This window comes from Diadema antillarum, unplaced genomic scaffold (assembly GCF_040938485.1).
Source record: "Diadema antillarum isolate AM-2024a unplaced genomic scaffold, OU_Dant_1.0 seq00000003_RagTag, whole genome shotgun sequence".
In the NCBI taxonomy this organism is placed as follows: domain Eukaryota; kingdom Metazoa; phylum Echinodermata; class Echinoidea; order Diadematoida; family Diadematidae; genus Diadema; species Diadema antillarum.
The window spans coordinates 296440-312752 of record NW_027271125.1 but is presented as its reverse complement, the minus strand read 5'-3'; the positions used below and the strand labels follow the sequence as shown (position 1 = coordinate 312752).

Sequence of the window (16313 nt, the reverse complement as noted above, 5' to 3'; positions counted from 1 at the left end):
GATGTGGATATTCTCAGATGCTCAGTCTCTATTTATTTCCCCCCCCCCCCCCCTTCTCGTGTTACATTTTTGGTGGCAGCGGTGGGATGGTGTTTTGTCTGGTGGGATGGTGTTTCACATTTTTTTTTTTACACTGTATGAGCATATGTTGTTGAAATGGTATTCTATGCAACCAGGCAGGTACTATAAGGAATTTTTCTATTGAATATGAGTATTTCAACGAAAATAGATAGTAAGACGTACAAAAGAAGTGTTAGCAAATTGCTATCACCATGGATTTAGTTTCCATGGAGAAGTATCCATATGTTGTACGTAATATGCAGTTAATATTTAGCTATCTATATGAAGTCGTACTTCTTACAACATTGTAAAGGGTACGCTTGGTACAAAACAAAACGAGATGAAAGACATTATTGTCTATCATTATACACATAATATGGTAGACCAGAGATGGAAGAAATTGATGCAGTGAGTCCTAAAGTTTCTGAGCAAATGGCCGCGGGTGATGGTCATCATGACGACAAAATACAGACTCGGTGGGCTGTTGACTCATCCGACCCGGAGATTGCAGTTAGAGGAGAATTTGGAGACGCGATTCCAGCTGAGCGACGTCAGACGTACACATCACAAGGCTACAGGCAATCACTGCGATATACTCCAAACAGGCAAGCTACTCAATCCGGCAGTGGCGTGATGAGAGTTGGAAGCTGTCGCGATGTCGTGCCAGAGAAATATGGAGGGAAGATGCCCTGGGCTGATTATAAGCGACACTTTGAAGCCTGTTTGCAACTTAATGGATGGTCTGATTTGGAAGCTGGTCAATACTTGGCTACACGACTACATGGTCCAGCACTGAAGGTGTTGAATAATCTTTCATCTACTACCTGCATCTCTTATGCTGAGTTAGTGTCACAGTTGGAGAGAAGATTCGGACCCGGGGAACAGGCGGAGAACTTTCTGATGGAGCTCCGTACACGGCGTAGACATAAGGACGAATCACTACAGCAGCTTGGGCAAGCTATTCGTGACTTAACCGGTCTGGCGTACCCGGAGATGAGTGCCTCTGCTCGTGAGCGCCTTGCAAAAACTCATTTTTCTGAGGCGATAGATGAGGCTGAGATAAGGGCTGGAATTTTTCGAGCTCATCCCATGACGCTAGACGATGCCATAAGTGCTGGATTGGCGACAGAATCGTTCCTCAAAGCAGAGAGGGCTCGAGAGAGAATCAGGCCATCTCGACTTGTTCGTGCCGTTGATAATATGCCGTCACCCAAGCCAGAACCTGCAGATGGTGAAACAAAGAAAGAAATTGCTGAGCTGAGAATGGCGTTGCGACAACTCACATCCAAGATAGAGAACATGGCATCACAGTCAAATTCGGTTGTCTGCTACTGCTGTAATAGGAATGGTCACATCGCTAAGCAGTGTCCCTACAGAGAGAAGATGGGAAACGAGAACAGGTCTTCCCAGTGGGCGAGGGCAAGGCCTCAGTACAAGTAGGGCCCGTGCCGCTGGACCATCAACCTAAGAGGAGAGCACAAATTTGTACAGTAAAGGAAATCAAACAAGGACTCTTCATAAAAGGGATAATTGATGATGAGAGACTGGACCTGCTAATCGATACTGGATCTTCAATTACTATCATATCACATCGAGCTTTGTGTAGAATGACATGTAAATTAGCTGACTCGATGGAGGAGTGTGATATCAGACTGCTACAAGCTGACGGTACACCAATTCAAGTGTATGGCGAGTCTAATGTGAGCATTCAAATTGGGGTGAAATCATATGACATCAACGCTGTGATAGCTGACATCGACCATGATGGTATCCTGGGGATGGATTTTCTTCAGCGTACTAATGCATCAATCAACTGTGAGTTGGGAACTATTGACATCAATGGTGAGAGGATCTACTGTACAGACATATATGGTGCGCATGAGCTAGCAAATATCCAACCATCTCTGAAAATGGTTCCTGATCATCTACAAGACATCTATAACAGAACATTGGAGAATGTACAAGGTCATGAGGAAGAGATATCAGCTTTGCTGGTAGACTATCAAGATGTTTTCTCACGGGGTGACCACGATATTGGCAGAACGGATGTTACCCACCACTCTATTCACACTACTTGCCCTGCACCCATTAGACAACGTCCTCGTAGACCTCCCATGGGGCAGCGAGAGGAAATAGAACGTCACGTGAATGACATGCTTCAACGTGGTATCATCAAACCATCTAACAGCCCATGGTCAGCACCAGTTGTACTAGTTAAAAAGAAGGATGGGACTATGCGATTTTGTGTCGACTATCGTCTCCTGAATGAGCACACTATTAAGGATTCTTTTCCCCTTCCCCGTATCGACGAATCCATTGATGCACTCGACGGAGCTGTATACTTCTGTACACTCGACCTTGCCTCAGGCTATTGGCAGATTCCACTTGATGAGGATGCGAAACTAAAGTCAGCATTTGTAGTGATGGGGGGCTCTTTCAGTTTGAAGTTATGCCGTTTGGATTGTGCAACGCTCCATCTACATTTGAGCGCTTAATGGAGACTATAATGGCTGGCCTGCAATGGAAGATCTTATTAATCTACTTGGATGACATCATTGTTTTTGGCCCCACAGTGGAAGAAGTACTGAGAAGACTAGAGATTGTGCTGCGGAGGCTGCAAGCAGCAAAACTCAAACTCAAGCCAAAGAAGTGCTTTCTGTTTCAGAAGGAGGTCTTGTATCTGGGACATAAGGTATCGGCAAAAGGCGTGAGTACTGATCCTGCCAAGATTGAAGCTGTGCAGAAATGGCCACGACCTACCAATCCCACCGATGTGCGAAGCTTCTTAGGATTAGCGTCGTACTACAGGCGTTACATCGAGGACTTTTCGCGCATTGCTAAGCCACTGACGGCTCTGACTGAGAAGCATGCCATTTTCTTGTGGACCACAGAGTGTGAGCAAGCTTTCGAAGTCTTAAAGGAAAAGTTGACCTCTGCACCTATCCTTGCCTACCCAAGACTAGGAGACGAGTATATACTTGACACAGATGCAAGTCAATTCGCTATTGGGGCAGTATTGAGTCAAGAACGCGATGGGCTTGAACGAGTTATAGCTTATGCTAGTAGGACATTGAACAGGGCTGAACAAAACTACTGTGTCACGAGACGTGAACTACTCGCCGTGGTGAACTTCTTGAAACACTTCCGGCATTACTTGTATGGTCAGCGAGTCAGGGTGAGAACGGATCACAGTTCACTGAGGTGGCTGCTTAATTTCAAGAATCCGGAAGGACAGATTGCAAGATGGATTGAAGTGATAAGTCAATATGAACTCACCCTCGAGCATAGAGCTGGACGGATCCACTCAAATGCTGATGGACTGTCTCGCAGGCCCTGCTCACAGTGCGGCAGACTGGAGGATATCTGCGAAGACAATTAGTAGATTTAAGTGTAAGACATTAGGAAGCATGGTGTGAATGTTGATTTTAATTATATGTGTACATAATTTTATACTGTTTTATGTAGTAAGCTGACGGAAGGAAGAATAGAAGTGTCAGGCTAAAGATGGATGACGAAGCTGAGCTCGTAAGAAGACTGAATGCAGTAACTGTTTCACCTAATACTACTCCTATGGAGATAAGGAGAGCTCAACTGCAAGATGCAGATATCAAGCACATATTGAAGTGGAAGGAAGAAAGTGGGGAAAGGCCATTATGGGGTGCTGTGTCAAACTTGTCATCTGCAGTGAAGTCGTATTGGATAAATTGGGGTCTTCTAGAGGTAAAGGACGGTGTTCTCATGAGAAGGTGGGAGTCAAATGACGGTAAAGAAGTTAGGTGGAAAACTGTGCTACCACGCTCTCTGCGAAAAATTGTGTTGGCTGAACTCCATGCTGCGAATACAGCATGCCACCTGGGGATAAACAAGTTACTTCACAAAGTTCAACAGAGATACTACTGGGTTGGACTAGCTGCGGATGTTAGATCAACAGTGCGAGAGTGTACAGTCTGTGCACGTTTAAAGAACCCACCTAAGAGAGCAAAGGCCCCTCTACAGAGATATCAAGTAGGTGCACCACTTGAGAGAGTGGCCATGGATATTTTGGGTCCCTTACCAGAGACTGACAGTGGAAATCGCTACATCCTAGTAGTGGGGGACTATTTCACGAAGTGGATTGAAGCATACCCCTTACCAAACCAAGAGGCAAACACTGTCGCTCGAGCTTTAGTGGAAGAATTCATTTGCAGATATGGGCTACCTAAGGAACTGCATAGTGATCAGGGCAGAAATTTTGAGTCAAAGTTGATGCAGGAAGTATGTGAACTTTTGCATATTAAGAAGACAAGGACATGTCCCTTACATCCCCAAAGTGACGGATTCATAGAGAGGTTCAATCGCACACTGCTGTCGATGGTAGCGTCTATACTAGATGCTGACAGAAATCAGGCAGACTGGGATGAGCGGGTTCCGTATGCTATGCTGGCGTATCGTTCTTCCGTTCAGGAATCAACTGGTGAGTCTCCTGTTATGATGATGCTCGGAAGAGAGATCACGCTTCCAGTAGATGTCACAATCAGTCAACCTGAAGTGCAAGAAGAAAATGAAGAGACTGGAGATTATGTTCAACAACTGAGGGATAGATTGCAAGACGTACATGAAGCAGCAAGACATAAATTACACCTAGCTCAGAATCACCAGGCCAAGCAATATGATCGCAATTCTACACTTGTGAAATATGAAATTGGAGACTGGGTCTGGCTACACAACCCAACTAGACGGAGAGGTGTGTGTCCTAAACTTCAAGTGAAGTGGGATGGTCCATTCATGGTAACACACAGACTATCAGATGTGGTGTATCGCATCCAAGCTTCACTGCGTACCAAGCCTAGAGTTGTACATTCAGATCGTTTGAAGCGCTACACTGGACCACCACTTCGTGATTGGCGTCAGAATGTTCGGCGAAATCCTGTTAGAGTTAGATTACCACCCAGGCGGTTCAGAGACGAGTTGTAAAAGAGGGCTTCCCAGCCTCAGTCATCATCTCTGGTTTACAACAAGAACAAAACAGTAACAACAACAAAACAAAAGCAAAACTTTAGTCGAAGCAGTAGAATTTAGATTCTAGTACGATAACAATGTTTTGACAAGCAGTTGATTACAAAATTGCCGCTTCTTCGATTTTCTTTTTAGCTTTGTCCTTTCCACATTAACTTCAATCTTTTGTAGATGAGGTGCGAAATATGTGATCTTGACATGGTAAGCCATGTAGGCTACGTCCGTCATCTGGAAGCTATTCACAGTACGACGCTGACAATAAGGTGTGAGGTCTGTAATACAGAGTTGCAGGATCGTTGGAACATGAATCGCCACTATAATCGCACTCATCCTGACAGACGGGATGAGGGAAACTACTTGAGGTTTCAATTGGCAACGAGGGCATACCAGCTTCGTTGGGAGAGGGACCGGCACACTGCAGAGGACAGACGGTGGAGTTCCAAGGGAGGGGGACTAGCAGCACTAATTGACGAAATGGAGAGAGATCTGAAGGAACAAAAGGAGAAAGAAAAGAAGAGGAAGGACGAAGATGAGCAGAAGGCAGAGAAGGAGAAGAAAGACAGGGAGGAGAAAGAAAGAAGAGAAAGGACGAGGCCAAGCAGAAGGCAGAGAAGGACAAGAAAGACAAGGACGAGGGCAGGGCAGAGAAGGAGAAGAAAGACAGGGAGGAGAAAGAAAAGACGAGGCCAAGCAGAAGGCAGAGAAGGAGAAGAAAGACAGGGAGGAGAAAGAAAAGAAGAGAAAGGACGAGGCCAAGCAGAAGGCAGAGAAGGAGAAGAAAGACAGGGAGGAGAAAGAAAAGAAGAGAAAGGACGAGGCCAAGCAGAAGGCAGAGAAGGAGAAGAAAGACAGGGAGGAGAAAGAAAAGAAGAGAAAGGACGAGGCCAAGCAGAAGGCAGAGAAGGAGAAGAAAGACAGGGAGGAGAAAGAAAAGAAGAGAAAGGACGAGGCCAAGCAGAAGGCAGAGAAGGAGAAGAAAGACAGGGAGGAGAAAGAAAAGAAGAGAAAGGACGAGGCCAAGCAGAAGGCAGAGAAGGAGAAGAAAGACAGGGAGGAGAAAGAAAAGAAGAGAAGGACGAGGCCAAGCAGAAGGCAGAGAAAGAGAAGAAAGACAGGGAGGAGAAAGAAAAGAAGAGAAAGGACGAGGCCAAGCAGAAGGCAGAGAAAGAGAAGAAAGAAATGGAAGAGGAGGTATGGAAGGAGGCCATACGCCAGGCTGAAAAGGAGAAGAAAGAAAGGGAAGAAAAGGCGAGGGAGGAAGCCAGACTACAGGATGAAAAGGAGAAGAAAGAAAGGAAGAAAAGGCAAGGGAGGAAGCCAGACTACAGGATGAAAAGGAGAAGAAAGAAAGGAAGAAAAGGCGAGGAGGAAGCGAGGAGGTAAGCAGACTACAGGATGAAAAGGAGAAGAAGAAAGGGAAGTACAGGCAAGAGAGGAAGCCAAGCTAGCAACAGGAGTAGAGATAGAGGAGAGAGAGTCGGACAATCCAAGAAAGAGAAAGTTAGTGGCTTACCTTTCTGACAATGCCGACGATGAGGAGGATGAACTTGTGATCAGTGTTAAGCGCCCGAGGATTGGGTTTCGCGTAGTAAAGAAAGTCACGGTTGAGTCCGAATGGTACACAGAAGTGTATGGCCAGGTTCATTTGATGAAGCGAGTAGTGGAGACCACCTTTCCGGAGACCATGCCTGCATATAGTGAGGAGTGACGTTATTGTGGACAATGTTATCGTATCGACGAACAGTTTGGATTTGGACAATTCTGATTGCATTGTATATATGTGGAAGCACTTCTGTGATAGTGCAGACAATTGACGAACAGTTTGGATTGGACAATTCTGATTGCATTGTATATATGTGGGAGCACTTCTGTGATAGTGCAGACAATGGTTTATGATAATTAGCAGAAGCAAATTGAACATGTACATGTATATATGTTGTAATTCTACTATGAATGAGTATTTTCACGACAGTGCACAGTTAAACCTATTGGTCGCTGGACAGCGACTTGGTAAGAGGGGGGTAATGTGGCGAGAACACCCTGAAATTCATTTTTTTTTGAACTTGTATGTGTACATGCCACTACAACGAGACATGGATAAAGACTATGTACGAGTTCATTTATACTGACCTACTCGTTAGATTGTGTACGGTACATAGAACTTACGTGTGTACTGTGTATACGAACCCTTACACTGCGAGTCCACAGATACACTGTATACACTGCTGTCACTCGTACAGCACATGAATCTAGGTTGCCTTGTCTATTAACAAATAGGGTGGTAATAACAGTTAATATACGGAGGGACGAATTAGAGATTTATATTTGTAGGTACTTACCTGCTTTTCTTGGCATCTTTTCTGGTGATAGTTGTCATAATTTGCAGTCCCTTTTTGTATTGTCAACGTAACTTACGATAATTTTTTTTTTATAGTTGCAAGAACCCCTATGTGTGTAATGAATCAGTCCATATGCAGTTGTGAGAAGGAAGTTGCGCTGAAGTAGCGCTGTGGTAGCGCATTCGCGTTACACTACCAATGAAGAAGTAAACAATACGCGTAAATAGTGTAGAGTACGCGCTAGAGTAAAGGGGCCGACGGGTATAAAAACGCGCATATGCAGACGATTGTTTACTCGACACAGCTGATCTGTTACATTTCAGAAGCTTACAGATTTGTTTTTCCCTCTTTATACTCGGTGAATCCCAGCAACGTGAGTAAGAAGATGTTAGGATTTATAGTTGGTGCTGATAGCTAAGAGATAATTAAAGGCCCTTTAGGTATTAAAACAATATATCTGAATGGTAAGGGATTTTAGTTCACGCAGAACGGGAATATTTATTGGGGTGAACATCTTTTGGGTTTGCTGTTGTTGTATAATTGCTGTATGTTATAATGTGGGTTGCATAGGAAGAGTGAGGGAAGATTTGAAAAAGGGGGTTAGAGAACAAAAATAAATGGTAAAATATAGAATTGTTAGATAATTTGTGGTTATTATGATAGGAAATAATATTCCGGTTAAGATGATATGTTGTTTGGGGGAATTTTATATGAAATTGCAGAAATTATGATTTTTGGCTCTCTTTACCATGTTTTGGGAAATTGTATTACACAGTGGCATATGGAGTTGAAGAATAAAAATTTTAATTAGTACAAATTGGGGGTAGAACTGGAGCTTAAATTGTTCTACACAGTATGCTCATTGTGGTCGTACATTGTTTGTCCCTTATCTCTGAGTAGAAGTGGATTTATTGATTTTTGAAGCTCTTTACCAGGTTTTGAGAATTAATTGGTGATTGATGGGTGACCTTTCAAGGTCCTATACAAATTCCAAGAATATTTCAAACAGAGTTATAATTCATATATAGGAAGATACAGCTGGCTTTACTGAATTTTATGATGTATATTTTGTTTAGAAACTCCATTGCTAACTTCAGTTAGGGATTTTTGGAGCTCTTTCCCATGTTTTTCTAGAATTATGATCTTTGGTAGATATAAATGCCTTTTGATGGATGTTTTCGAGAAGAAATATTTGATGTATTCCCGTGACCTTATTAGTTGATTTTATACTGAAATATGCAATATGGAAGTATAACAACAAATAGAATTATTCTAGTCTTTCTTATGTTTATTTGTCAGTCGAACCAGATAATTGACAACATGGAGGTGGAGTGGAGGGAGTACCCTCCACCTATTACATAGTATGTCTTTGAAATAAGCCAAGCGTACCCTCGATAGGTATACAATGTATTTATAGGGTAATCATTATATAATTTTGTAAATACGTGCACTGTTGTGGTTATGGATCGCTACAGTAAATTGAGCACAGAGATGCTCATCGTGTTCTTTTTATGATGTGTATACCCTTTTGTGTAAATATCAAGATGGATGCTTAATGCATCATACCAGCTTGATGTCGAAGTGACAGTTATTGTGTAATAGGTAGTAAACATGACCAAGGTTCTAATAAGAAGTACATGTATAAGATTTTAAATATCAATAACTGGTTTGATTATTTAATATGAGAAAAATATTAAGTAATACTCGAGTGAGGGAATAGGAATTGCTTCCCCACCCTTCCCCACTCCCCTCATCCCCTGCAACCGTGGCCACTACGTGGATGAGCTGGGAACTGAATGGACTAGCTGGCGGACCAGGCGAGGCCTAGGAGAGAGTGACAATGTCAGGGTTTGCAGCCAATAGAGAGGGTCTCTCTGGTCTGGTAATGCAGTCTACACTTGGGGAAAGCCGCGAAGTCAACAGATGGGTGCTACTGTGCCAGTGTCTGAGGGCTGGTGTCCACTACCTTTCCCACTCCTTCCCTTCCCCTACCCCTACCCTTTCCCTTTCCCCCCCCCCCCCCCCCCTTCCCTTTGGAGTGCTGACACCACCCACTGAGGGCAACAGTGCCGGAGCTGTGTTTACTTATCTGTATCTGAGGGTTCATGGTGACAGACTAGCAGGCCTACTTGCTGCTGGACTGAGCTGGTGACACTGATGTCTACTGGGGAACGACAAGAAGCTGTTTACCAGACTGAGTCCAGATCCTTTACCATTCCCCCCCCCCCCCTTCCATCTCTTTCAATTTCCCCACCCTCAGTTAGTAGCAAGCTCCATTCCTAAACACTTGAGTAAAGGTTATCTTTCAACTTGGCCTGTTAGTAATTAAAGACTTATAATAGTCAATATATAAGAAAGTAAGCTAATTTGTTGAGATAGCAAAATTTCTTCTTTTTGTTTCAAGAAAGTCGCGGGACGAGTCATGAGCAAGTCGACGTGCTTAGAGGCTTAATGGAAACACTGTAGAATTTTGTAGGCTTTTTGGTGGCAGGGGTAATTTGGGAGTCGTTAGAGACTTGAGGCCAAATTCTGCCGGTGAAGACAGACAGCGACGCGTGGCCACCGACATCGTGTGTGGGGCGCATAATGCTCTTTTGTGTGGTGCAGCAGTTTTATGTTAAGGATTGAAATCCCAGAGGGGTGACCGGAGTGGTTATGAAAGGAATTTATTCTTTATTTCTTTATTCTTTATTCTATTGGAGAGAGTAATGTGCACTTACTTAGAGATGTTATTCGGAAAGAGACGGGTAGGAAGACTTGGAGTCTAAGTGGGTCTACTGTCTACAGGAGTTCGCTAGTAGGATGAGGTTCGCACAGGTTAGCAGGAACAAAAGCACGGAAGAAATTTCACTTTCTGACAACAAATTGGGTCTCAAAATGAGATGTCTTTAAATAACATTGTAGTGGAGTAGTATTTCTTACATAGTAGTCTCCATGATAAAGAGGCAGTCATTATACTTAATTATGGAGAATTATATTTACAATACTCCATGTGACTTTGAATGTAACGAGTGGTCTAACTACAGTACCACGTCATATGTGGTACGTTCTGAGCTGGGATATCGTACTCGGTCTACAGCTTTAATGAACCTTGGTCAGATTAAGCTGGGAAAATATTCAAGTTGGTTTTTGTCTCCAACAGGAGATGTTTGAAATGTTGTAAATGAAATGATTTGTATATAACTGTACAAACAGAATTTCGACTTATTAAAGTCTAAAAGTTACAAGTTAAATTCAAACGTTCGGACATCAAGTTTGTAGTTGTACTGCCTGGATGCTGGAATGAATGCCTGTAGACGATACGTGAACAGTGATCAGTGATTGAGGTTGTGGATATGAGATTTAATTAAGTAATGTAGATTAATACAGACACTGGACAAATCTTTGCACCACGTTCATATACTTTGAACAAACGAACCGCACATCGAAGCCTTTTAAACACGTTACCAACAAACGCGAGGTCCTAGAACTCATTGGATAGCCTTGGTGATTGGAGGGAGAGTGAGTGCCCGAGATGTTTGGTATCTGTGTGTGTACACGCATGTAGAAGTCTAGCAATGACAGTTAGAGACTGAGGCTCTACTTTAAATGCTCACTTACACATGATTTATGTTAATTTGGATACAGAGAAGGTTAGAAGAATTCTGACTTAGCTTACCCTAAATGCTTGGTCGATTCTTTGAGGTATTTCCTCGTATAATAGATGAATAAGATGAGCGAATGATTGCCGATGCTAGTTTGTGTGGGCTGTGTTAGACTGGAGTACTCAACTGAGAGTGGTGCACATGCTCGAGTGGCGCGAACATGAGGTATGCGCGCATGTGAGATGCAGTGTGTGCGTGCGCATTCTGTACTGACACTGGTGATGATTAATTATAGGCGTCAAGGTTATACGCAAGAGGAATACCAGTATGTAATGTACACATGCAGCCACAACATTCTTTAGCATAGACATTGTTTACATATAGGGACTCACTCAAGTTACAGATCTCTCTCTCCAAACACGTTAGCTGAGGAAGTTAGTTCTCGACTTCTCAGCAGGGAGTGGTACACCCAAAAATTACCTGGTGGCAGCATACTACAGGATTAGGAGATGTGGATATTCTCAGATGCTCAGTCTCTATTTATTTCCCCCCCCCCCTTCTCGTGTTACAGTATGTTATAAATAATATACTATACAAATGTAAATCTATCACATGAATTACGAACGATGCAGGCACTGCCTGATGCAAATAATCATGCAAAGGGTATATAAAATAAACCAAATCAAACGAAATAATAAAGTGCAGTAACTATCTAAAATAGGACATTATTACCTTACAAAACCTCGAAATGTTTGACAAAGTCTTTTTCTTAGTGGAATTGAACAATTGATCATATTTAAATGTGTTAGGATACTTCCTATACTATTTTTCGAGAAATCTTTTACGTTCTGTCGTAAAGAAGGGACATACAAACAAATAATGAAATTCATCACCAATATCATTTTGAGAACAATAGGTACACAAACGTTCAATTCTTGGAATGTCTTTGTAACGCCCAGACACTATTGGAAGCATGATTAAGGCAACGAAAACGTGTTAAAGATTTCCTATCATTTTCATTAAGACGAATCAGATACTTTTCAAAGCATAATTGCTGCTTAAAAATTCTATAAACAGTGCATTGATTGTTTAACTCAACATCACTGTGCCACTCCTGTTGACTCATATCTTTAATTTTTGTATTTATTATTCTTTTGAATGAAGATAAAGATAGATTACTTGCTTGACTCTTCCACACGTCAGAAAGGCCTAAGCTATCAAGGGTATTCTTTACTTTGAAAATCCAACCCATCTGATTTTTCCCCTTCAAAAAGGAGAAAAATTCAAAGCTATAAATGATGCTTGATAATTTAGCTGATTTCCCGTTTACAAGACGGTACCAGAACATTAGCATTCGACTAGTGACAATTTTTTCCAATTTGTAGTGCCCAAGTTCACCGTAAGTCATGCAATTTGGAGTTCTCTTGTTCAGACCAAGCAATTCTTTACAGAACTTCAAATAAAACGTTTCAATTTGAATTACATTTTCAAAACCCCAAACCTCACATCCATATAACAGAATTGGTAATATCAATTGATTAAATAGCTCAAGTTGAATATCAACAGGCAGACAAAGAGATGCAATTTTGCTCTTCATGGAGTACATAGCTCTTTGTGCTTGAGTTACTTGTTTATTTATAGCTTTTTTGAAGCTATTGTTATAGTTGAAAATTGTTCCTAAATACACATACTCATCAATTACACTTAAAAGTTCATTGGCAAAATAAAACTTTGGAATATTTCTAACTTTTCCTCTAGAAAAAATAACAACCTTCGTCTTTGTGGTATTAAGAGTAAGATGCCACAATTGGCAATAATCAGAAAGAGCGTTAAGAGCATCTTGTAAATCATTCGCACTTTCAGCAAGTACAATAGTATCGTCAGCGTACAAAAGAGTGAATAAATTTATATAAACATCCATTTCATTCTCATAAAAGCAATCGTGAATTGATGTAGATAGAGAGCTCAGACCATTGTATCTCTCTTGTAAAAAAGATTCAAAATCATTCAGATACAGTGCAAATAAGATTGGAGACAAATTTTCACCTTGCCTTACTCCTACATTACTCTGAAAAAAATCGGATTTCTTACCACCATATGAAATACAAGATTTAGCGTTGTCGTATATTTTGACTATAACACGCAATAATTTTCCATCAATCCCGTCTTTCAATAATTTAATCCAAAGCGAACTTCGATCAACAGAAGTCTTGGTAACAGGCGTGTGCGCTCTCTGACTCCCAGGAAACGCATCCAACTTTTCGCGCATTTTTACAACTACGCACTTTACCAGTGACGCACGCTCATTGTGACATCATTGGAGTTGTGGATGTCAACGCGATCCTGAATTGTGACGTCACCAGAGTTAAAGGAAGGAAACAACGATTGGATTTCATCGGTTGTATTTACTAGATCGAGGGATTTGTGGTTTGTAGATTCATAGCAACATTGCATCACATGTCAAGCCAGGATGCATCAAGTAAGATCTTTCCATATTCTCTTCATGTAGAATTCTATAGGCCTAATCATATCTAGACTAGCAGTTATGGGGAAAGTTAAAGATGTATGTGGCGTATGTGGAAAAGGAGTTACAGGGAAAACAGGAGGTATCCAGTGTGAGGGAAATTGCCAGTTATGGTTTCATCCGCATTGCATTAATCTAAACTACCATGAATATATATGGGCATTTCCGTGAGTTGTGCGACATGACCACCAAAATTTTACCCGCATATTTCAGGACAACTGATAATCTTACTTTGTTAGCCATAGTTTGAAGTGTGTGAAACCAACTTTACCTTTAAGAAAAGTTCCCTTTTGTGGATTTTTATACCTTTTGAAACCAGAAAGCATTTTTTGACCTAAAAATCCCTAAAAATGCATTTTTGTTGCTCTTTGTGATTATTTTTTATATTTGATTCTCAAATCAAACTTTGTTTGGTTTTACAAATCAAAAATATATTAATCTAGCAGTAAATAAAGTGGAGACCTCGATATAAGATATGTACTTCGGACACCAGCGTGCTCTTACATAGCTCGAGAAGCTGCTGTAACGTGAGTTACCGAAACATGAACTTTTTAACCTAGCAATTTTACTGTGCCCAACTGAGACATGGTATTTTGGATTATCAAATAACTATGCAGCACACATCCAAGAAATATGATGGGACTTATAGTCTTTGCTTCAAATTCTCATAACAGAGGTCTTAAAATTGTAACGTGAGTTACCATGTAACGTGAGTTACCGCAATGTAACGTGAGTTACCGACATGATTTTTCTTTAATACCAAGAAATGATATGAAGGTTGTGATTGTAAGTAACCAATGAGTACATGATTACTGAACTCTTGTATTAAGATTCTATTTCCAGTAGATTGTTATTCTCTTGGTCTCTCTCTGTCAACAAACCAACTGGTCTACATGTACAATGTATTAATTACACATGTTCATTACATGTGCTCCAACAGGTTCCATATTTACTATTAATATTACAGTGCATGTATACTGATCTGTTACGAAAGTTGTTAAAAGACATTTCTTCTAAAGCTGCATGGACCTTGTTCAAGCAAATTATCAAAATTTTGTGATAACTATTAATAGCCCCCTGATTGGGATAATCACTGCATGATTACTCTTGAAAAGTTCTTGTTTTTGTAATTCAAGTGATTACTATTTGACATTTCATAGTTTATACCTACCTGTATAGACCAAAGCCATTGTTTATGAGGCTGAAACATTTACATGTATGAACAGAATTTTACGATTGGAGCTCGCTTCCTGCTGTTTTTTCTGAGATTTTTGAGAACTGAACATTGTGAATTTGACACGCTTATGTGTTTTATACTATTCTACTCTGAGGTTTTAGCAATATTGTTGTAAAATCCTACAATGAAACTTTTCCATGTTTACTATAATTTACTTTACATGCTGATCTATTACCAAAAACTTGTTGAATGTGAACCTCATTATCAGACATTTTCTTTAAGAGCTGGACAGTCATGTACCTTAAAGCAAACTATCAACATTTTGTGATATTAATAGTTAGCCTCCTGATCAAAAAATATTTACTATTCATGTTTTTCATTGGGATTTACTGCTTCAGTCTGCTTGATTACTCTAGAAAATACTGGTATACTTTTTACATGTATGTACAATTTAAATAATGGCTACTTGACATTTCATAGACCAAAGCCATTGTTTTTTAAGGCTTAAACATTTATGAACATATTTTATTAAACTGATCAATACTGGTAGCAGATAACTAAAATTTATCTGCAGTTTCTGTAATTCAAGTCTAATTTCTGTACCAGTTTAGTATATGTGTAAAAATTTGTAAACAAATCAAACATACAAACAATTGATTATTGAGTAATTCAAACAATTATCAAATAATTGGAATATAAATTGCATTGTTTAAAAGTTAGGATTTATTGAAATATTCATTTCTGAACCTTTAAACTCTCCACAGACTACATGTACAGGTCTCTAGTTTCGTGACTCAGTGTATTAAATGGAATAGTTTGTGAATGACTTGTTTTATCTAGATAGCCTGAAATCCATTTAAATCTAGTAAAATAAAAAAACAATCAAATCAAATCTGTTTCATATCATTTTGTTGAATACAATTTTTGTCTCGGTACAAATGAAAGCTTGGAAAACGACTCAATTAAAAATGAAATTTATCTTCAAGTTGGTATTCTAAATGTAAAGTTTCCTGCCTTTTGGTAATCTCATGGATAAAATGGGATTAATTACTGTCAGATCAATGTTCAAATCAATTTAGATTCTTTATTCATGGAGTTTGTTTGTGAAAAAAAGTTGTCTTGGTAAGTTTTCTTTGGATTATTAAGACAAAAAATTGTCTTGTGATCATGTGGACAAACTGTAACGTGAGTTACCGTAACGTGAGTTACCGCTTCACATGATGATACCTGGAGAATGTAAGACAATTTGAATTTTTACCATACTCGGTGATGTATGTTGTTAGTCCATGACTTTGGCACAATAGACTTTAAAGTCTCTCTGTTTCTTGTTTGAGGAAACTTTTGAATATAAGACATGCCAAATTTTTGCATGTCCAAATTATGTAACGTGAGTTACCGACATTTGTAGTGTTTTTTCTCATAGTTCTCATAAGAGTCTGTGGATGTAATGTTGCTGTGAGGTAGGATGGAGGTGCATGATACTCATTCACATGTAGTAACTCATATCACTAATTAGGTTTTAAGGATATTGATCTCAACGACCTAATTTTGAGTTCAAAATGTAACGTGAGTTACCGTGGAAATGCCCATAGATTTAGGGAATAGCTCCGTTATATGGATTTGCAATAAGTGCG

At 40.3% G+C, this 16313-nt stretch overlaps 1 long non-coding RNA gene across 1 annotated transcript; it reads right to left on the bottom strand.

Annotated features, from left to right (window-relative positions):
• Window positions 1–945: 945 nt before the first annotated feature.
• Window positions 946–11522, bottom strand: LOC139724920 (uncharacterized). Its single transcript, XR_011710494.1, has 3 exons — window positions 11053–11522; window positions 6569–6743; window positions 946–1282 (listed from the first exon to the last, which is right to left on the bottom strand). It is a non-coding gene; the product is annotated as an uncharacterized lncRNA (long non-coding RNA).
• Between the last annotated feature and the right edge of the window lie 4791 nt (window positions 11523–16313).